The sequence below is a fragment of the Salmo salar genome, chromosome ssa11 (genome assembly GCF_905237065.1).
Source record: "Salmo salar chromosome ssa11, Ssal_v3.1, whole genome shotgun sequence".
Classification (NCBI taxonomy): Eukaryota; Metazoa; Chordata; class Actinopteri; order Salmoniformes; family Salmonidae; genus Salmo; species Salmo salar.
Genome location: NC_059452.1, coordinates 105,771,877 through 105,796,270, shown reverse-complemented (window position 1 = coordinate 105,796,270; position 24,394 = coordinate 105,771,877). Strand labels below are relative to the sequence as shown.

The 24,394-nt window shown below is 49.2% G+C and overlaps 1 protein-coding gene across 2 annotated transcripts in view; it reads left to right on the top strand.

Annotated features, from left to right (window-relative positions):
• Positions 1–476: 476 nt before the first annotated feature.
• Positions 477–24,394, top strand: part of LOC106596432 (transcription regulator protein BACH1) — a 44,879-nt gene continuing 20,961 nt past the window's right edge. For both annotated transcript variants that reach the window (XM_045690251.1, XM_045690250.1), the window contains exon 1: positions 477–678. The gene's annotated coding sequence lies outside the window, so the exon portion shown is untranslated. The remainder of the gene's footprint in view (positions 679–24,394) is intronic.

Below are 24,394 nucleotides of genomic sequence, written 5' to 3'. Positions count from 1 at the left end.
TTATGTCATAGCAACATTGACTATATGCCATGGCAGAGACAGGGTAAAATTCCCCTTTAAAAGCCAGCAGCAGGCCTGGCAACACAGTCCCCTTCCAAAACGAACTGTCTTTGTTTAGTAGTAGTACCCTACTGAGTATTTCTCACGTCACTTTAGCCGAGACAGGTCGAAAAGTTATCTTCATCTTTAGATTCTCAAAATACCAGTGTCTCTGTAAAAATCAAATAAACTCAACTCAAACTCAACATAGTACATTTTTCCATTATTGGTCTTTTTTTTTTAAACCATCCTTTTTTTCAGAAATTACTCATTGGCTTTTCTTCTTGTTACAATAAAAGTGCCCATTGATTCAAATTCAATATGTTTTGAATGAGTTATTCACGTTGCAATATTTAGAAACGCAAGCTTTTATTTTGAAGGTTCCTCCCTTATTACCATACAACGTGACGTCATCCTTTTTTCGCTTCTGGCAGAATACTAGTTAGAAAAGTCATATGACTGTGGTTCAGCAGAGTTGACTACGGTCATTTACAGTTGTCAACAACAGTCGAAAGTTGCCGTCCCGAGGTTTAATTAAACTGTGTTCGGAGTCTTTTCACACTGAATAATATGTCAGCCTCATAAACCTGTTCAGGATTTCAGCTCGCCGTCGTTCGTTCCTAGGAGAACCAATGTCAGGTTAGTTCAATTTATAGTTCTACTGTTTGGGAAACGCATGAAGCGTCAGATCTCGTAGTTGATCACAAAGTTGAGTTGTTTTGACATTGGTTGATTTGTCAGTGTTTAGGCTATACAATCTTACATTTGTTGTGTTTTTGTCGTCACATTATTAAACGATGTCCATTATTGGAAATATCACTTACGTTATGTGACAACGTGCTATGGGAAAGGTAGTTCTACGGTAACACTAGTTAACATGAAGTCTAGTTTTGAAACATATGCCAGACGTCGGCTAGACAGGGTGTGACCAAACTCACCCCGACATTGTTACAGATTTGTTGATTTGACAAAAACAGTTGACACCTGTGTAAAAAGGATTCTTTATTCTCAAATGAAAACTAAGTGTATTTTAGAAATAAATATTCAAAACTACACTTTTTAAAAATATATATATATATATTTTTTTCAATTTCCATTCTAAAAAAAAGGGTAGAATAAGTAAAGGTCTTGATTTCTTGTCAAACAGATTGAAAAGTGGTCTTCGACAACATCTACCAGAAAAATTATTTAAAAAAGGTATTAGAAATACAAGTAGTAAAGACTCCTTGACAAATAATAAACACATTTTATATTGGATATTTTTTATTTTTTTAAATGTTAATGTCACATATCCCAGGTCTTACTGACACCTACCCTCTTTCCATTTACTCTGTAACAAGCACAGACCGACACCGGACAGCCATTGAAAAGTAGTTGACATTTACTCAGTTCACCCTAGCCGGACCAAATCTGAACCAATCATAGACCGTACAGAACACTACAGTAGAGCATAATGTACTGTACAAAAATGGTAAAACATAGACGTCTATGATTGGTTCAGATGGGGTCTGGCCCGGACCAACGAAATGTGGTCATGTTGTTTGGGGGCCGGAGTGTATTAGAATAATACTCAAATATGCTAAATAAGGGATATTGCATATTTCTACCTTTGTTTACCTTTTCATGATACTCTTATCCACAGTGACTTAGTCAGTACATTCTAGAGGTCGACTGATGATGGTTTTTCAACGCCGATACCAATTATTGGAGGACCAAAAAAAGCCGATACCGATTAAATCGGCCGATTTAACGCTTTTATTTTATTTATTTGTAATAATGACAATTACAACAATACTGAATGAACACTTATTTTAAGTTAATATAATACATCAATAAAATCAATTTAGCCTCAAATAAATAATGAAACATGTTCAATTTGGCTTAAATAATGCAAAAACAAAAGTCTTGGAGAAGAAAGTAAAAGTGCAATATGTGCCATGTAAGAAAGCTAACGTTTAAGTTCCTTGCTCAGAACATATGAAAGCTGGTGGTTCCTTTTAACATGAGTCTTCAATATTCCCAGGTAAGAAGTTTTAGGTTGTAGTTATTATAGGAATTATAGGACTATTTCTCTCTATACGATTTGTATTTCATATACCTTTGACTATTGGATGTTCTTATAGGCACTTTAGTATTGCCAGTGTAACAGTATAGCTTCCGTCCCTCTCCTCGCTCCTACCTGGGCTCGAACCAGGAACACGTCGACAACAGCCACCCTCGAAGCAGCGTTACCCATGTAGAGCAAGGGGAACAACTACTCCAAGTCTCAGAGCGAGTGACGTTTGAAACGCTATTAGCGCGCACCCGGCTAACTAGCTAGCCATTTCACATCGGTTACACCAGCCTAATCTTGGGACTTGACAGGCTTGAAGTCATAAACAGCGTAATGCATTGCGAAGAGCTGCTGGCAAAACGCACGAAAGTGCTGTTTGAATGAATGCTTACGAGCCTGCTGGTGCCTACCACCGCTCAGACTGCTCTATCAAATCATAGACTTAATTATAATATAATAAACACACAGAAATAAGGTTTAAAAATATATACTTGTGTATTGATTTTAAAGAAAGGCATTGATGTTTATGGTACATTGGTGCAACGACAGTGCTTTTTTCGCAAATGCGCTTGTTAAATCACCCGTTTGTCGAAGTAGGCTGTGATTCGATGAGAAATTAACAGGCACCGCATCGATTATATGCAACGCAGGACAGGTTAGATAAACTAGTAATATCATCAACCATGTGTAGTTAACTAGTGATTATGTTAAGATTCCCCCCTGAACAAGGCAGTTAACCCCCGTTCCTAGGCCTCATTGAAAATAAGAATGTTTTCTTAATCTGACTTGCCTAGTTAAATAAAGGTGTTTATTAAAAAAAACTATATATATATTTATTTTTTTTAAATCGGCGTCCAAAAATACCGATTGTTATGAAAACTTGAAAATCGGCCCTAATTAGTCGGCCATTCCGATTAATCGGTCGACCTCTAGTACATTCATCTCCAGATAGCTAGGTGGTCCAGTCATAGTCAGTCCATTCATCTCCAGATAGCTAGGTGGAACAGTCATAGTCAGTCCATTCATCTCCAGATAGCTAGGTGGACCAGTCATTGTCAGTACATTCATCTCCAGATAGCTAGGTGAGAGCCACATCAGTCATAGTCAGTACATTCATCTTCAGCTAGCTAGGTGAGACAGCCACACCAGTCAGTACATTCATCTCCAGATAGCTAGGTAAGACAAACACATATCACAGTATTTACATTTTTCTTCAATAAAGTACAGCCAGAGCTGGTAAGAGGAGAAAAGTGAAGTGTTAGTTAATGGAACATAATTTTATTTTGGGGGTAAGGAGGGGGTGTTGTGGGACTATTTAAGATCCTCTGAAGGGGGGGTGGGGTCAGATGTTTTCAGAAGATGGGCAGGGACTCTGCTGTCCTAGCTTCAGGAGGAAGCTGGTTCCACCATTGGGGTACCAGGACAGAGAAGAGCTTTGACTGGGCTGAGTGGGAGCTGACATCCTGTAGGGGTGGGAGGACCAAAACGGAGTATTTGGGCATAGCGTGAGTTCATCTTGCTGCTCCGTAGGAAAGAATCATGGACTTGTAGTAGATGCGAGATTTGATTGAAAGCCAGTGGAGTGTGAGGAGGAGCAGGGTGACATGGGAGAACTTGGGAAGGTTGAACACCAGGCGGGTTGCAGCGTTCTGGGTAAGTTGCAAGGGTTTGATGGCAGAGCCCAACCAACAGATAGTTGTAGTAGTCCAGACTGGAGGAGATGACAAATGCCTGGATAAGAACCGGTGCTGCTTCCTGTGTGAGGTAGGGTCTTCCTGTGTGAGGTAGGGTCTTCCTGTGTGAGGTAGGGTCGTACTCTAAGGATGTTGTACTCTAAGGATGTTGTAGACCATAAACCTGCACTAGCGAGTCACTGCTTTGATGTTTGCAGCGAACGACAGGGTGTTGTCCAGGGTCACGCCAAGGCTCTTCGCCGACATCCAAGCAGAGGTATCTGCCAGGCACGCAGAGATGCATGTTGCCACTGGGTTTCAGAAGGGGGGGGGGGAGGAAAGTAGTTGTGTCATCCGCAAAGCAATGATAGGAGAGACCATGTGAGGATGACAGAGTCAAGCGACTTTGTGTATAGAGAGAAGAGGAGAAGGCCTAGAACCAAGCCCTGGGGGACACCAGTAGTGAGAGTACGTGGTGCAGAGACAGATCCTCTCCACGTCACCTGGTAGGAGCGGCCTGCCGGGTAGGATGCAATCCGAGAGTGTGCAGAGCCCAAAGACATCCAGCTCTGAGATGGTGGAGAAGAGGATCATGGTTCACGGTGTCGGGAGGCAGCGGATAGATTTAGGAGGATGAGAACAGAGCATAAAGAGTCTGCTTTGGCAGTGCGGAGAGCCTCCGTGACACAAGAGGAGAGCAGTCTCGGTTAAGTGACCTGTCTTGTAGCCCGACTGGTTCTGAGAGAGATAACGAGAGTGTTGGTCAGTCTCTGCACGCTCATTGTGTTTTGGAAAGAATAGAAAGTGATACTGTAGTTTGACATCAGAGGTTTTGGTATCTTGATGGGAGGGACTCCAGCCATTTTGAAGTTGGAGAGGACAGAGCCAGTGGTCAGGGATGAGCTGATGAGGGAAGTGAGGAATGGGAGAAAGGTCTCCAGAGATGGTCTGGAGGAGGGGATGGGGGGGGGGGGGGCGGGTCGAGCAGGCAGACCTCACTAGTCACAGGATGTCATCTGGAAAGAGAGGGGAGAAAGAACTTAAGGCGTAGGGTAGTTATGTGTGAGTGAGACCAGTGGACTCAATATGCTGAGTGAATTGAAAGCGGATGTTGTCAACCTTTTCAAAGTGGTTGGCAAAGTCTCCTGCAGAAGGGGTGGAGGATTTAGGAGGGAGGAGAAGGTGGAAAATATGTTTCCTAGGATTAGAGGCAGAAGCTTGAAATTTAGATTTGTAGAAAGTGACTTTAGCAGCAGATAGAGGTAGAGAGGAGGGAGTGGAAGGATGGTAGGTCCTCCAGAAGTTTAGTTTTTCTCCATTTTTCGCTCAGCTGCCCGCAGCCCTGTTCTGTAAGCTCGCAATGAGTCACTCAGCCACGGAGCAGGAGGGGAGGAAGGAACGGGAACAGTGTGAGTCATAGAATGCGGAAAGGGAGGAGAGTAGGGTCAAAGAGGCAGAATCAGGAGACATGATGGAGAAGGATTTAGCAGAAGGGAGAGATGATAGGAGATAAGAGGAGAGAGTAGTGGGAGAAAGAGCTCAGCCCCTACCATCTGGGTGTGTAGGTTTGAGGAGACTGGTGATAGAAATGAGACTGGTGATAGACAGGTGATAGAAATGAGACTGGTGATAGACTGGTGATAGAAATGAGACTGGTGATAGACAGGTGATAGAAATGAGACTGGTGATAGACAGGTGATAGAAATGAGACTGGTGATAGACTGGTGATAGAAATGAGACTGGTGATAGACTGGTGATAGAAATGAGACTGGTGATAGACTGGTGATAGAAATGAGACTGGTGATAGACTGGTGATAGAAATGAGACTGGTGATAGACTGGTGATAGAAATGAGACTGGTGATAGACTGGTGATAGAAATGAGACTGGTGATAGACTGGTGATAGAAATGAGACTGGTGATAGAAATGAGACTGGTGATAGAAATGAGCACATCTCCCTGTAATAATTACTGATTGGCTAGGAGGAGGTGAAGAGCACATCTCCCTGTACTAATTACTGATTGGCTAGGAGAAGGTGAAGAGCCCACCTCCCTGTACTAATTACTGATTGGCTAGGAGGAGGTGAAGAGCACACCTCCCTGTACTAATTACTGATTGGCTAGGAGAGATGAAGAGCACACCTCCCTGTACTAATTACTGATTGGCTAGGAGAGATGAAGAGCACACCTCCCTGTACTAATTACTGATTGGCTAGGAGGAGGTGAAGAGCCCACCTCCCTGTACTAATTACTGATTGGCTAGGAGGAGGTGAAGGGCACACCTCCCTGTACTAATTACTGATTGGCTAGGAGGAGATGAAGAGCACACCTCCCTGTACTAATTACTGATTGGTTAGGAGGAGATGAAGAGCACACCTCCCTGTACTAATTACTGATTGGCTAGGAGGAGATGAAGAGCACACCTCCCTGTACTAATTACTGATTGGCTAGGAGGAGATGAAGAGCACACCTCCCTGTACTAATTACTGATTGGTTAGGAGGAGATGAAGAGCACACCTCCCTGTACTAATTACTGATTGGCTAGGAGGAGATGAAGAGCACACCTCCCTGTACTAATTACTGATTGGTTAGGAGGAGATGAAGAGCACACCTCCCTGTACTAATTACTGATTGGCTAGGAGGAGATGAAGAGCACACCTCCCTGTACTAATTACTGATTGGCTAGGAGGAGGTGAAGAGCACACCTCCCTGTACTAATTACTGATTGGCTAGGAGGAGGTGAAGAGCACACCTCCCTGTACTAATTACTGATTGGCTAGGAGGAGATGAAGAGCCCACCTCCCTGTACTAATTACTGATTGGCTAGGAGAGATGAAGAGCACACCTCCCTGTACTAATTACTGATTGGCTAGGAGGAGGTGAAGGGCACACCTCCCTGTACTAATTACTGATTGGCTAGGAGGAGGTGAAGAGCACACCTCCCTGTACTAATTACTGATTGGCTAGGAGGAGGTGAAGAGCCCACCTCCCTGTACTAATTACTGATTGGCTAGGAGGAGATGAAGAGCACACCTCCCTGTACTAATTACTGATTGGCTAGGAGGAGATGAAGAGCACACCTCCCTGTACTAATTACTGATTGGCTAGGAGGAGGTGAAGAGCCCACCTCCCTGTACTAATTACTGATTGGCTAGGAGGAGGTGAAGAGCACACCTCCCTGTACTAATTACTGATTGGCTAGGAGGAGATGAAGAGCACACCTCCCTGTACTAATTACTGATTGGCTAGGAGGAGGTGAAGAGCCCACCTCCCTGTACTAATTACTGATTGGCTAGGAGGAGGTGAAGAGCACACCTCCCTGTACTAATTACTGATTGGCTAGGAGGAGATGAAGAGCACACCTCCCTGTACTAATTACTGATTGGCTAGGAGAGATGAAGAGCACATCTCCCTGTACTAATTACTGATTGGCTAGGAGGAGGTGAAGAGCACACCTCCCTGTACTAATTACTGATTGGCTAGGAGGAGATGAAGAGCACACCTCCCTGTACTAATTACTGATTGGCTAGGAGGAGATGAAGAGCACACCTCCCTGTACTAATTACTGATTGGCTAGGAGGAGGTGAAGAGCACACCTCCCTTTACTAATTACTGATTGGCTAGGAGGAGGTGAAGAGCACACCTCCCTGTACTAATTACTGATTGGCTAGGAGGAGGTGAAGAGCACACCTCCCTGTACTAATTACTGATTGGCTAGGAGGAGATGAAGAGCACACCTCCCTGTACTAATTCCTGATTGGCTAGGAGGAGATGAAGAGCCCACCTCCCTGTACTAATTACTGATTGGCTAGGAGGAGATGAAGAGCCCACCTCCCTGTACTAATTACTGATTGGCTAGGAGGAGATGAAGAGCACACCTCCCTGTAATAATTACTGATTGGCTAGGAGGAGGTGAAGAGCCCACCTCCCTGTACTAATTACTGATTGGCTAGGAGAGATGAAGAGCCCACCTCCCTGTACTAATTACTGATTGGCTAGGAGGAGGTGAAGAGCCCACCTCCCTGTACTAATTACTGATTGGCTAGGAGGAGATGAAGAGCCCACCTCCCTGTACTAATTACTGATTGGCTAGGAGGAGGTGAAGAGCCCACCTCCCTGTACTAATTACTGATTGGCTAGGAGGAGATGAAGAGCACACCTCCCTGTACTAATTACTGATTGGCTAGGAGAGATGAAGAGCACACCTCCCTGTACTAATTACTGATTGGCTAGGAGGAGGTGAAGAGCACACCTCCCTGTACTAATTACTGATTGGCTAGGAGGAGGTGAAGAGCACTCCAATACCTGCACTGATTACCAAAACAAGTCACATGTCCCCCCCCCCCCCCTTGATTGTGGTTGATGTGTCAACTATCATCTGCAGGTTATGAGCAGTCAGCAAAAGGCTGCTGGGAAGACAGTCAGCAGAAGGCTGCTGGGAAGACAGTCAGCAGTACTAGACCACAACAGATATATACATACATTTATAACTCCTGGAGATATCAGAAGTCCTCTAGATATGGAATTAAGCTATAGATTGAAGCACCCATGATGCAATTCTGTTACCGTATGTAAATCAACTTTATCTACTGCAGTTCAATAACTAAAATATATATACTTTCTGCGGTCATCTTTGAATCTGAATTCGGAGCAGATATCTAACGTGGTCGCGTTATAAAACGGAGCAGATATCTAACGTGGTCGCGTTATAAAACGGAGCAGATATCTAACGTGGTCGCGTTATAAAACGGAGCAGATATCTGACGTGGTCGCGTTATAAAACGGAGCAGATATCTAACGTGGTCGCGTTATAAAACGGACCAGATATCTAACGTGGTCGCGTTATAAAACGGAGCAGATATCTAACGTGGTCGCGTTATAAAACGGACCAGATATCTAACGTGGTCGCGTTATAAAACGGACCAGATATCTAACGTGGTCGCGTTATAAAACGGAGCAGATATCTAACGTGGTCGCGTTATAAAACGGACCAGATATCTAACGTGGTCGCGTTATAAAACGGACCAGATATCTAACGTGGTCGTATTAATTTTTTTTTTAATGTATGGAGATTTTTTATCCTGATTCTGTTATAAAACTTTGCTTCTGCATCTCCATTAAATGTGTTGTTGTGAAATGTTCTGTGTAAATTCTTCAAGGTAGTCCTTGTGCAAAGAGTTAGTTTGTTAAACTTTGAAATCAATGTTTTTTGTTGTTGTTGTCTGGTCTACATTTTAAATCAAAGCGTAATTCTGTTTTCGCGATATTGTTAAAGATGGGTGAAGGTTCTTGTTGGGGCGCTTGCCGATAGGAGAAGAGTAGGATAGACAGAGTACTGCTACTAGACACGCATCAGCAGAAGAGACCGACTAGAGTGTAGCCTGTTGGCCAGGTAGCTAGTGGAGACTAGAGGGTAGCCAGTTGGCCAGGTAGCTAGTGGAGACTAGAGGGTAGCCAGATAGCCAGTGGAGACTAGAGGGTAGCCTGTTGGCCAGGTAGCCAGTGGAGACTAGAGGGTAGCCTGTTGGCCAGGTAGCTAGTGGAGACTAGAGGGTAGCCTGTTGGCCAGGTAGCCAGTGGAGACTAGAGGGTAGCCAGTTGGCCAGGTAGCTAGTGGAGACTAGAGGGTAGCCAGATAGCCAGTGGAGACTAGAGGGTAGCCAGATAGCCAGTGGAGACTAGAGGGTAGCCAGGTAGCCAGTGGAGACTAGAGGGTAGCCAGGTAGCCAGTGGAGACTAGAGGGTAGCCAGGTAGCTAGTGGAGACTAGAGGGTAGCCTGTTGGCCAGGTAGCCAGTGGAGACTAGAGGGTAGCCTGTTGGCCAGGTAGCCAGTGGAGACTAGAGGGTAGCCTGTTGGCCAGGTAGCCAGATAGCCAGTGGAGACTAGAGGGTAGCCTGTTGGCCAGGTAGCCAGTGGAGACTAGAGGGTAGCCTGGTCTGTTGGCCAGGTAGCCAGTGGAGACTAGAGGGTAGCCAGGTAGCCAGTGGAGACTAGAGGGTTGCCAGGTAGCCAGTGGAGACTAGAGGGTAGCCTGTTGGCCAGGTAGCCAGTGGAGACTAGAGGGTAGCCTGTTGGCCAGGTAGCCAGTGGAGACTAGAGGGTAGCCTGTTGGCCAGGTAGCCAGTGGAGACTAGAGGGTAGCCAGTTGGCCAGGTAGCTAGTGGAGACTAGAGGGTAGCCTGTTGGCCAGGTAGCCAGTGGAGACTAGAGGGTAGCCTGTTGGCCAGGTAGCCAGATAGCCAGTGGAGACTAGAGGGTAGCCTGTTGGCCAGGTAGCCAGTGGAGACTAGAGGGTAGCCTGTTGGCCAGGTAGCCAGTGGAGACTAGAGGGTAGCCTGTTGGCCAGGTAGCTAGTGGAGACTAGAGGGTAGCCTGTTGGCCAGGTAGCTAGTGGAGACTAGAGGGTAGCCTGTTGGCCAGGTAGCCAGTGGAGACTAGAGGGTAGCCAGTTGGCCAGGTAGCTAGTGGAGACTAGAGGGTAGCCAGATAGCCAGTGGAGACTAGAGGGTAGCCAGGTAGCCAGTGGAGACTAGAGGGTAGCCAGGTAGCTAGTGGAGACTAGAGGGTAGCCAGGTAGCTAGTGGAGACTAGAGGGTAGCCTGTTGGCCAGGTAGCCAGTGGAGACTAGAGGGTAGCCTGTTGGCCAGGTAGCCAGATAGCCAGTGGAGACTAGAGGGTAGCCTGGTCTGTTGGCCAGGTAGCCAGTGGAGACTAGAGGGTAGCCTGTTGGCCAGGTAGCCAGATAGCCAGTGGAGACTAGAGGGTAGCCTGTTGGCCAGGTAGCCAGTGGAGACTAGAGGGTAGCCTGTTGGCCAGGTAGCCAGTGGAGACTAGAGGGTAGCCTGTTGGCCAGGTAGCCAGATAGCCAGTGGAGACTAGAGGGTAGCCTGTTGGCCAGGTAGCCAGATAGCCAGTGGAGACTAGAGGGTAGCCTGGTCTGTTGGCCAGATAGCCAGTGGAGACTAGAGGGTAGCCTGTTGGCCAGGTAGCCAGTGAAGACTAGAGGGTAGCCTGTTGGCCAGGTAGCCAGTGGAGACTAGAGGGTAGCCTGGTCTGTTGGCCAGATAGCCAGTGGAGACTAGAGGGTAGCCTGTTGGCCAGGTAGCCAGTGAAGACTAGAGGGTAGCCTGTTGGCCAGGTAGCCAGTGGAGACTAGAGGGTAGCCTGTTGGCCAGGTAGCCAGATAGCCAGTGGAGACTAGAGGGTAGCCTGGTCTGTTGGCCAGATAGCCAGTGGAGACTAGAGGGTAGCCTGTTGGCCAGGTAGCCAGTGAAGACTAGAGGGTAGCCTGTTGGCCAGGTAGCCAGTGGAGACTAGAGGGTAGCCTGGTCTGTTGGCCAGATAGCCAGTGGAGACTAGAGGGTAGCCTGTTGGCCAGGTAGCCAGTGAAGACTAGAGGGTAGCCTGTTGGCCAGGTAGCCAGTGGTGACTAGAGGGTAGCCTGTTGGCCAGGTAGCCAGTGGAGACTAGAGGGTAGCCTGTTGGCCAGGTAGCCAGTGGAGACTAGAGGGTAGCCTGTTGGCCAGGTAGCCAGTGGAGACTAGAGGGTAGCCTGTTGGCCAGGTAGCCAGATAGCCAGTGGAGACTAGAGGGTAGCCTGGTCTGTTGGCCAGATAGCCAGTGGAGACTAGAGGGTAGCCTGTTGGCCAGGTAGCCAGTGAAGACTAGAGGGTAGCCTGTTGGCCAGGTAGCCAGTGGAGACTAGAGGGTAGCCTGTTGGCCAGGTAGCCAGATAGCCAGTGGAGACTAGAGGGTAGCCTGTTGGCCAGGTAGCCAGTGGAGACTAGAGGGTAGCCTGTTGGCCAGGTAGCCAGTGGAGACTAGAGGGTAGCCTGTTGGCCAGATAGCCAGTGGAGACTAGAGGGTAGCCTGGCCTGTTGGCCAGGTAGCCAGTGGAGACTAGAGGGTAGCCTGTTGGCCAGGTAGCCAGTGGAGACTAGAGGGTAGCCTGTTGGCCAGGTAGATAGTGGAGACTAGAGGGTAGTCTGTTGGCCAGGTAGATAGTGGAGACTAGAGGGTAGCCTGTTGGCCAGGTAGCCAGTGGAGACTAGAGGGTAGTCTGTTGGCCAGGTAGATAGTGGAGACTAGAGGGTAGCCTGTTGGCCAGGTAGCCAGTGGAGACTAGAGGGTAGCCTGTTGGCCAGGTAGCCAGTGGAGACTAGAGGGTAGCCTGTTGGCCAGATAGCCAGTGGAGACTAGAGGGTAGCCTGTTGGCCAGATAGCTAGTCACAGGACAGGTGTAACCAATAATACCTCACACAATAATAATGATTAGAGGGACTCATAGGCAAGGTCTAAGGCACTGCATAACAGTGCTAGAGGCGTCACTACAGACACTGGTTCGATTCCGGGCTGTATCACAACCGGCCGTGATAGGGGAGTCCCATAGGGCACAGTGTGGTCCTGGTTACAGTTTGGCCGGTGTAGGCCGTCATTGTAAATAAGAATTTGTTCTTAACTAACTTGCCTAGTTAAATAAAAGGTTAAATACAATTTGTAAAAAAAAAGTTTAAACATTGCTGCTTCCATTCAGCCACGAGAGGATTAGTAAAGTCGGCCACTGATGTTGGGTGATTAGGCCTGGCTCGCAGTCGGCGTTCCAATTCATCCCAAAGGTATTCGATGGGGTTGAGGTCAGGGCTTTGTGGAGGCCAGTCAAATTCTTCCACAACGATCTTGACAAACCATTTCTGTATGGACCTCGCTTTGTACACGGGGGAATTGTCATGCTGAAACAGGAAAGGGCCCTCCCCAAAACTGTTGCCATAAAGTTGGAAGCACAGAATCGTCTAGAATGTCATTGTATGCTGTAGCGTTAAGATTTCCCTTCACAGGACCTAAGGGGCCCGAACCATGAAAAACAGCCCCAGACCATTATTCCTCCACCACCAAACTTTACAGTTGGCACGATGCAGTGGGGCAGGTAGCGTTCTCATGGCATTCGCCAAACCCAGATTCCTCCATCAGACTGCCAGATGGTGAAGCGTGATTCATCATTCCAGAGAACACGTTTCCAGCGAGCTTTACACCACTCCAGCCGATGCTAGGCGTTGAGCATGGAGATCTTAGGCTTGTGTGTGGCTGCTCGTCCATAGAAACCCATTTCCTATTTCATGAAGCTCCTGATGAATAGTTCTTGTTCTGACGTTGCTTCCAGAGGCAGTTTGGAACTTGGTAGTGAGTTTTGCAATGGAGTGTTGCAAGCTTCAGCACTTGACGGTCCAGTTCTGTGAGCTTGTGTGGCCGACCACTTCGCGGCTGAGCGGTTGTTGCTTCTAGACGTTTCTACTTCACAATAACAGCACTTACAGTTGACCGGGGCGGCTCTAGCAGGGCAGAAATTTGACGAACTGACTTGTTGGAAAGGTGGCATCCTATGATGGTGCCACGTTGAAAGTCACTGAGCTCTTCAGTGAGGCCATTCTACTGCCAATGTTTGTCTATGGAGATTGCATGTCTGTGTGCTTGATTTTATACGCCTGTCCGCAAAGGGTGTGGCTGGAATAGCCGAATCAACTAATTTGAAGGGGTGTCCACATACTTTTGATTGTGTGTGTGTGTGTGTATATATATATATACACTGCTCAAAAAAATAAAGGGAACACTAAAATAACATCCTAGATCTGAATGAATGAAATAATCTTATTAAATACTTTTTTTCTTTACATAGTTGAATGTGCTGACAACAAAATCACACACAAATAATCAATGGAAATCCAATGTATCAACCCATGGAGGTCTGGATTTGGAGTCACACTCAAAATTAAAGTGGAAAACCACACTACAGGCTGATCCAACTTTGATGTAATGTCCTTAAAACAAGTCAAAATGAGGCTCAGTAGTGTGTGTGGCCTCCACGTGCCTGTATGACCTCCCTACAACGCCTGGGCATGCTCCTGATGAGGTGGCGGATGGTCTCCTGAGGGATCTCCTCCCAGACCTGGACTAAAGCATCCGCCAACTCCTGGACAGTCTGTGGTGCAACGTGGCGTTGGTGGATGGAGCGAGACATGATGTCCCAGATGTGCTCAATTGGATTCAGGTCTGGGGAACGGGCGGCCCAGTCCATAGCATCAATGCCTTCCTCTTGCAGGAACTGCTGACACACTCCAGCCACATGAGGTCTAGCATTGTCTTGCATTAGGAGGAACCCAGGGCCAACCGGACCAGCATATGGTCTCACAAGGGGTCTGAGGATCTCATCTCGGTACCTAATGGCAGTCAGGCTACCTCTGGCGAGCACATGGAGGGCTGTGCGGCCCCCCAAAGAAATGCCACCCCACACCATGACTGACCCACCGCCAAACCAGTCATGCTGGAGGATGTTGCAGGCAGCAGAACGTTCTCCACGGCGTCTCCAGACTCTGTCACGTCTGTCACATGTGCTCAGTGTGAACCTGCTTTCATCTGTGAAGAGCACAGGGCGCCAGTGGCGAATTTGCCAATCTTGGTGTTCTCTGGCAAATGCCAAACGTCCTGCACGGTGTTGGGCTGTAAGCACAACCCCCACCTGTGTACGTCGGGCCCTCATACCACCCTCATGGAGTCTGTTTCTGACCGTTTGAGCAGACACATGCACATTTGTGGCCTGCTGGAGGTCATTTTGCAGGGCTCTGGCAGTGCTCCTCCTGCTCCTCCTTGCACAAAGGCGGAGGTAGCGGTCCTGCTGCTGGGTTGTTGCCCTCCTACGGCCTCCTCCACGTCTCCTGATGTACTGGCCTGTCTCCTGGTAGCGCCTCCATGCTCTGGACACTACGCTGACAGACACAGCAAACCTTCTTGCCACTGCTCGCATTGATGTGCCATCCTGGATGAGCTGCACTACCTGAGCCACTTGTGTGGGTTGTAGTCTCCGTCTCATGCTACCACTAGAGTGAAAGCACCGCCAGCATTCAAAAGTGACCAAAACATCAGCCAGGAAGCATAGGAACTGAGAAGTGGTCTGTGGTCCCCACCTGCAGAACCACTCCTTTATTGGGGGTGTCTTGCTAATTGCCTATAATTTCCACCTGTTGTCTATTCCTTTTGCACAACAGCATGTGAAATTTATTGTCAATCAGTGTTGCTTCCTAAGTGGACAGTTTGATTTCACAGAAGTGTGATTGACTTTAAGTGTTCCCTTTATTTTTTTGAGCAGTGTGTATGTATATATATATATATATATATATATATATATATATACATACATACATACATACATACATACATACATACATACATACATGCATACATGCAAATCACAATAAGCTTCACAACAGTGTTGCTAACAGTCTATGAGATTCATGGAATGAACGTTCCCAGCAGGAACTCGTAGTAGAGTGGTACATGGCGATTTGACTTGACTAAACCTTCCTAAACTAAGCACGCAGCAAACAAACAAGACTTCTGCAGAGTTACAGACACCATCAAAACTGCCGCGCCCACATGGAGAGCTCTCCCACAGAGACTGAAGAGCCAAATGTACTTCCTTCTTCCTGACAGCCGGTGCAATCTGAACACTACATGCTGGATTTTTGCCACAACGTTACTGTGGAATCGCCCGATATTCTATTCTAATATGGAAGAGTTACGGAAACATTCAACTGACTTAAAATTCATCGTATCATGAAATGGGATGAAAACGGCATCGCCTATTTAATTCCGATGAGATCAGAGGTTGGAAATACAATTTGATCTCATAAACCAGGGGTATTCAACTCACTTACCCGACGAAGTACGAGGCCTGATGGTTTTCTGTTCTACCTGATAATTAATTGCACCCACCTGGTGTCCCAGGTCTAAATCAGTTGCTGATTAGAGGGGAACAATGAAAATACACAGTGGGACTGGCTTGGAGGTTCAGAGTTGAGTTTGAGGGGACATTGACTAACAGCATGAACACCTGCCATCCATGTAGGCTAGGCCAGGGGCTCTCAAAGGTACATCTTAAATTACTTTTGGCCAAGGGATCCATGGAATAAGTTAAAATTGTGTAATACAATAACAATACATTATATTATTATTAATCTACCATGTATGTTCTTATTGTTTATTTAACCTTTATTTAACCCCTATTTAACCTTTATTTAACTAGGCAAGTCAGTTAAGAACAAATTCTTATTTACAATGACGGCCTACCAAAAGGCAAAAGGCCTCCTGCGGGGATTTAAAAAACAAGAGAGACAACACAACACTACATGAAGAGAGACCTAAGACAACAACACAGCATGGTAGAAACACAACAACAACATGGTAGCAACACAACATGACACCAACATGGTAGCAACACAACATGGTAGCAACACAACATGACACCAACATGGTAGAAACACAACATGACAGCAGCACATGGTAGAAGCACAAAACATGGTACAAACATTATTGGGCACAGACAGCACAAAGGGCAAGAAGGTAGAGACAACAATACATCACGGGAAGCAGCCACAACTGTCAGTAAGAGTGTCCATGATTGAGTCTGTGAATGAAGAGATGGAGATAAAACTGTCCAGTTTGAGTGTTTGTTGCAGCTCGTTCCAGTCGCTGGCTGCAGCGAACTGAAAAGACGAGCGACCCAGGGATGTGTTTGCTTTGGGGACCCTTAACAGAATGTGACTGGCAGAACAGGTGTTGTATGTGGAGGATGAGGGCTGCAGTAGATATCTCAGTAGACACAAACGATTATTGACAAGTTTTTCCAACACTTGATAAACAGGGCAAAATAGAAACCTGGGCAACATAAGTCTGGGAGGATCACAAGGATATTGGTTTCCACAGTACTATGCCAATTATAATTTTTTAAACATCAATACATTTATTTTATTTTTTTTACATAAATGCACTGTAATTTAAGCTTTTAAACTGGAAAGTTTTCTCTCTGCCTCATGGGAATTTTTTTGTAGAATTGCAGGATATTAGCTTGAAAACGGCATGTACTGCAGACGTCATAGAAAAAGTCCTTGTAGGCTATTTTTTTTATATTTTAATTTCACTCGTGTTGTGTTCTGATCATGAAGGGGTCTCTGATGAATTTGCTGACACAGAAGGGGTGCCGGCCCCAAAATGTTTGAGAACCCCTGGGCTAAGCTTGCACAACTCACACACACACACACACACACACACACACACACACACACACACACACACACACACACACACACACACACACACACACACACATTTATATATTACACGCTGTGCATGACTTGACTGATCCAAGCTAAGTTGAGTTCCGTCATTGGTCGGGAGAGATAATGGTTAGGGAGGGTAGGACACGTAGCCTAGACACAATTTACTATACGAATGTCAGATTTGAGATTTAGGACATTTTAAGCACAAGCAAACTTGTTATAAAAATATTTCCTTTGGATTTATGATGGCGACGGGCTGAGTGAGAGGAAGGTAGGAAGGTAAGAGTGGCAGACAGGTGACTGGATACGAGTGGCAGACAGGTGACTGGATACGAGTGGCAGACAGGTGACTGGATACGAGTGGCAGACAGGTGACTGGATACGAGTGGCAGACAGGTGACTGGATACGAGTGGCTGACAGGTGACTGGATACGAGTGGCAGACAGGTGACAGGTGACTGGATACGAGTGGCAGACAGGTGACTGGATACGAGTGGCTGACAGGTGACTGGATACGAGTGGCTGACAGGTGACTGGATACGAGTGGCTGACAGGTGACTGGATACGAGTGGCTGACAGGTGACAGGATACGAGTGGCAGACAGGTAACTGGATACGAGTGGCAGACAGGTGACTGGATACGAGTGGCAGACAGGTGACTGGATACGAGTGGCAGACAGGTGACTGGATACGAGTGGCTGACAGGTGACTGGATACGAGTGGCTGACAGGTGACTGGATACGAGTGGCTGACAGGTGACTGGATACGAGTGGCTGACAGGTGACTGGATACGAGTGGCTGACAGGTGACTGGATACGAGTGGCAGACAGGTGACTGGATACGAGTGGCAGACAGGTGACAGGTGACTGGATACGAGTGGCAGACAGGTGACAGGTGACTGGATACGAGTGGCAGACAGGTGACTGGATACGAGTGGCAGACAGGTGACTGGATACGAGTGGCAGACAGGTGACTGGATACGAGTGGCAGACAGGTGACTGGATACGAGTGGCAGACAGGTGACTGGATACGAGTGGCCGACAGGTGACTGGATACGAGTGGCCGACAGGTGACTGGATACGAGTGGCAGACAGGTGACAGGATACGAGTGGCAGACAGGTGACAGGATACGAGTGGCAGACAGGTGACTGGATACGAGTGGCTGACAGGTGACTGGATACGAGTGGCAGACAGGTGACTGGATACGAGTGGCTGACAGGTGACTGGATACGAGTGGCTGACAGGTGACTGGATACGAGTGGCTGACAGGTGACTGGATACGAGTGGCTGACAGGTGACTGGATACGAGTGGCTGACAGGTGACTGGATACGAGTGGCTGACAGGTGACTGGATACGAGTGGCTGACAGGTGACTGGATACGAGTGGCTGACAGGTGACTGGATACGAGTGGCTGACAGGTGACTGGATACGAGTGGCAGACAGGTGACTGGATACGAGTGGCTGACAGGTGACTGGATACGAGTGGCTGACAGGTGACTGGATACGAGTGGCTGACAGGTGACTGGATACGAGTGGCAGACAGGTGACTGGATACGAGTGGCAGACAGGTGACTGGATACGAGTGGCTGACAGGTGACTGGATACGAGTGGCTGACAGGTGACTGGATACGAGTGGCTGACAGGTGAAAGGATACGAGTGGCTGACAGGTGAAAGGATACGAGTGGCAGACAGGTGACTGGATACGAGTGGCTGACAGGTGACTGGATACGAGTGGCTGACAGGTGACTGGATACGAGTGGCTGACAGGTGACTGGATACGAGTGGCTGACAGGTGACTGGATACGAGTGGCTGACAGGTGACTGGATACGAGTGGCTGACAGGTGACTGGATACGAGTGGCTGACAGGTGACTGGATACGAGTGGCTGACAGGTGACTGGATACGAGTGGCTGACAGGTGACTGGATACGAGTGGCTGACAGGTGACTGGATACGAGTGGCTGACAGGTGACTGGATACGAGTGGCAGACAGGTGACTGGATACGAGTGGCAGACAGGTGACTGGATACGAGTGGCAGACAGGTGACTGGATACGAGTGGCTGACAGGTGACTGGATACGAGTGGAAGACAGGTGACTGGATACGAGTGGCAGACAGGTGACTGGATACGAGTGGCAGACAGGTGACAGGTGACTGGATACGAGTGGCAGACAGGTGACTGGATACGAGTGGCTGACAGGTGACTGGATACGAGTGGCTGACAGGTGACAGGTGACTGGATACGAGTGGCTGACAGGTGACAGGTGACTGGATACGAGTGGCAGACAGGTGACTGGATACGAGTGGCTGACAGGTGACTGGATACGAGTGGCTGACAGGTGACTGGATACGAGTGGCAGACAGGTGACAGGTGACTGGATACGAGTGGCAGACAGGTGACTGGATACGAGTGGCTGACAGGTGACTGGATACGAGTGGCAGACAGGTGACTGGATACGAGTGGCAGACAGGTGACTGGATACGAGTGGCAGACAGGTGACTGGATACGAGTGGCAGACAGGTGACTGGATACGAGTGGCTGACAGGTGACTGGATACGAGTGGCTGACAGGTGACTGGATACGAGTGGCTGACAGGTGACTGGATACGAGTGGCTGACAGGTGACTGGATACGAGTGGCTGACAGGTGACAGGTGACTGGATACGAGTGGCAGACAGGTGACTGGATACGAGTGGCTGACAGGTGACTGGATACGAGTGGCAGACAGGTGACTGGATACGAGTGGCAGACAGGTGACTGGATACGAGTGGCTGACAGGTGACTGGATACGAGTGGCTGACAGGTGACTGGATACGAGTGGCAGACAGGTGACTGGATACGAGTGGCAGACAGGTGACTGGATACGAGTGGCAGACAGGTGACTGGATACGAGTGGCAGACAGGTGACTGGATACGAGTGGCTGACAGGTGACTGGATACGAGTGGCTGACAGGTGACTGGATACGAGTGGCTGACAGGTGACTGGATACGAGTGGCAGACAAGTGACTGGATACGAGTGGCTGACAGGTGACTGGATACGAGTGGCAGACAGGTGACTGGATACGAGTATACGAGTGGCAGACAGGTGACTGGTTACGAGTGGCAGACAGGTGACTGGATACGAGTGGCAGACAGGTGACTGGATACGAGTGGCAGACAGGTGACTGGATACGAGTGGCAGACAGGTGACTGGATACGAGTGGCAGACAGGTGACTGGATACGAGTGGCAGACAGGTGACTGGATACGAGTGGCAGACAGGTGACTGGATACGAGTGGCAGACAGGTGACTGGATACGAGTGGCTGACAGGTGACTGGATACGAGTGGCTGACAGGTGACAGGTGACTGGATACGAGTGGCTGACATGTGACAGGTGACTGGATACGAGTGGCAGACAGGTGACTGGATACGAGTGGCAGACAGGTGACTGGATACGAGTGGCAGACAGGTGACTGGATACGAGTGGCATACAGGTGACTGGATACGAGTGGCATACAGGTGACTGGATACGAGTGGCAGACAGGTGACTGGATACGAGTGGCAGACAGGTGACAGGATACGAGTGGCAGACAGGTGACAGGATACGAGTGGCAGACAGGTGACAGGATACGAGTGGCAGACAGGTGACAGGATACGAGTGGCAGACAGGTGACAGGATACGAAGTGGCAGACAGGTGACTGGATACGAGTGGCAGACAGGTGACTGGATACGAGTGGCAGACAGGTGACTGGATACGAGTGGCAGACAGGTGACTGGATACGAGTGGCAGACAGGTGACTGGATACGAGTGGCAGACAGGTGACTGGATACGAGTGGCAGACAGGTGACAGGATACGAGTGGCAGACAGGTGACAGGATACGAGTGGCAGACAGGTGACAGGATACGAGTGGCAGACAGGTGACAGGATACGAAAGTGGCAGACAGGTGACAGGATACGAGTGGCAGACAGGTGACTGGATACGAGTGGCAGACAGGTGACTGGATACGAGTGGCTGACAGGTGACTGGATACGAGTGGCTGACAGGGTGACAGGATACGAGTGGCAGACAGGTGACAGGATACGAGTGGCAGACAGGTGACTGGATACGAGTGGCAGACAGGTGACTGGATACGAGTGGCAGACAGGTGACTGGATACGAGTGGCAGACAGGTGACTGGATACGAGTGGCAGACAGGTGACTGGATACGAGTGGCTGACAGGTGACTGGATACGAGTGGCTGACAGGTGACTGGATACGAGTGGCTGACAGGTGACTGGATACGAGTGGCAGACAGGTGACTGGATACGAGTGGCAGACAGGTGACTGGATACGAGTGGCAGACAGGTGACTGGATACGAGTGGCAGACAGGTGACTGGATACGAGTGGCTGACAGGTGACTGGATACGAGTGGCTGACAGGTGACTGGATACGAGTGGCAGACAGGTGACTGGATACGAGTGGCAGACAGGTGACTGGATACGAGTGGCAGACAGGTGACTGGATACGAGTGGCAGACAGGTGACTGGATACGAGTGGCAGACAGGTGACTGGATACGAGTGGCAGACAGGTGACTGGATACGAGTGGCAGACAGGTGACTGGATACGAGTGGCAGACAGGTGACTGGATACGAGTGGCAGACAGGTGACTGGATACGAGTGGCAGACAGGTGACTGGATACGAGTGGCAGACAGGTGACTGGATACGAGTGGCTGACAGGTGACTGGATACGAGTGGCTGACAGGTGACTGGATACGAAGTGGCTGACAGGTGACTGGATACGAGTGGCTGACAGGTGACTGGATACGAGTGGCAGACAGGTGACTGGATACGAGTGGCAGACAGGTGACTGGATACGAGTGGCAGACAGGTGACTGGATACGAGTGGCAGACAGGTGACTGGATACGAGTGGCAGACAGGTGACTGGATACGAGTGGCAGACAGGTGACTGGATACGAGTGGCAGACAGGTGACTGGATACGAGTGGCAGACAGGTGACTGGATACGAGTGGCAGACAGGTGACTGGATACGAGTGGCAGACAGGTGACTGGATACGAGTGGCAGACAGGTGACTGGATACGAGTGGCAGACAGGTGACAGGATACGAGTGGCAGACAGGTGACAGGATACGAGTGGCAGACAGGTGACTGGATACGAGTGGCAGACAGGTGACTGGATACGAGTGGCAGACAGGTGACTGGATACGAGTGGCAGACAGGTGACTGGATACGAGTGGCAGACAGGTGACTGGATACGAGTGGCAGACAGGTGACTGGATACGAGTGGCAGACAGGTGACTGGATACGAGTGGCAGACAGGTGACTGGATACGAGTGGCAGACAGGTGACTGGATACGAGTGGCAGACAGGTGACTGGATACGAGTGGCAGACAGGTGACTGGATACGAGTGGCAGACAGGTGACTGGATACGAGTGGCAGACAGGTGACTGGATACGAGTGGCAGACAGGTGACTGGATACGAGTGGCAGACAGGTGACTGGATACGAGTGGCAGACAGGTGACTGGATACGAGTGGCAGACAGGTGACTGGATACGAGTGGCAGACAGGTGACTGGATACGAGTGGCTGACAGGTGACTGGATACGAGTGGCTGACAGGTGACTGGATACGAGTGGCTGACAGGTGACTGGATACGAGTGGCTGACAGGTGACTGGATACGAGTGGCTGACAGGTGACTGGATACGAGTGGCTGACAGGTGACTGGATACGAGTGGCTGACAGGTGACTGGATACGAGTGGCAGACAGGTGACAGGTGACTGGATACGAGTGACAGACAGGTGACTGGATACGAGTGGCTGACAGGTGACTGGATACGAAGTGGCAGACAGGTGACTGGATACGAAGTGGCAGACAGGTGACTGGATACGAGTGGCAGACAGGTGACTGGATACGAGTGGCTGACAGGTGACTGGATACGAGTGGCTGACAGGTGACTGGATACGAGTGGCTGACAGGTGACTGGATACGAGTGGCTTGACAGGTGACTGGATACGAGTGGCAGACAGGTGACTGGATACGAGTGGCTGACAGGTGACTGGATACGAGTGGCTGACAGGTGACTGGATACGAAGTGGCTGACAGGTGACTGGATACGAGTGGCAGACAGGTGACTGGATACGAAGTGGCAGACAGGTGACTGGATACGAGTGGCAGACAGGTGACTGGATACGAGTGGCAGACAGGTGACTGGATACGAGTGGCAGACAGGTGACTGGATACGAGTGGCAGACAGGTGACTGGATACGAGTGGCTGACAGGTGACTGGATACGAGTGGCTGACAGGTGACTGGATACGAGTGGCTGACAGGTGACTGGATACGAGTGGCTGACAGGTGACTGGATACGAGTGGCTGACAAGTGACTGGATACGAGTGGCTGACAGGTGACTGGATACGAGTGGCAGACAGGTGACTGGATACGAGTATACGAGTGGCAGACAGGTGACTGGTTACGAAGTGGCAGACAGGTGACTGGATACGAGTGGCAGACAGGTGACTGGATACGAGTGGCAGACAGGTGACTGGATACGAGTGGCAGACAGGTGACTGGATACGAGTGGCAGACAGGTGACTGGATACGAGTGGCAGACAGGTGACTGGATACGAGTGGCAGACAGGTGACTGGATACGAGTGGCTGACAGGTGACTGGATACGAGTGGCTGACAGGTGACAGGTGACTGGATACGAGTGGCTGACAGGTGACAGGTGACTGGATACGAGTGGCAGACAGGTGACTGGATACGAGTGGCAGACAGGTGACTGGATACGAGTGGCAGACAGGTGACTGGATACGAGTGGCATACAGGTGACTGGATACGAGTGGCATACAGGTGACTGGATACGAGTGGCAGACAGGTGACTGGATACGAGTGGCAGACAGGTGACAGGATACGAGTGGCAGACAGGTGACAGGATACGAGTGGCAGACAGGTGACAGGATACGAGTGGCAGACAGGTGACTGGATACGAGTGGCAGACAGGTGACTGGATACGAGTGGCAGACAGGTGACTGGATACGAGTGGCAGACAGGTGACTGGATACGAGTGGCAGACAGGTGACTGGATACGAGTGGCAGACAGGTGACTGGATACGAGTGGCAGACAGGTGACAGGATACGAGTGGCAGACAGGTGACAGGATACGAGTGGCAGACAGGTGACAGGATACGAGTGGCAGACAGGTGACAGGATACGAGTGGCAGACAGGTGACAGGTGACAGGATACGAGTGGCAGACAGGTGACTGGATACGAGTGGCAGACAGGTGACTGGATACGAGTGGCTGACAGGTGACTGGATACGAGTGGCTGACAGGTGACTGGATACGAGTGGCTGACAGGTGACTGGATACGAGTGGCAGACAGGTGACAGGGTACGAGTGGCAGACAGGTGACAGGGTACGAGTGGCAGACAGGTGACTGGATACGAGTGGCAGACAGGTGACTGGATACGAGTGGCTGACAGGTGACTGGATACGAGTGGCAGACAGGTGACTGGATACGAGTGGCAGACAGGT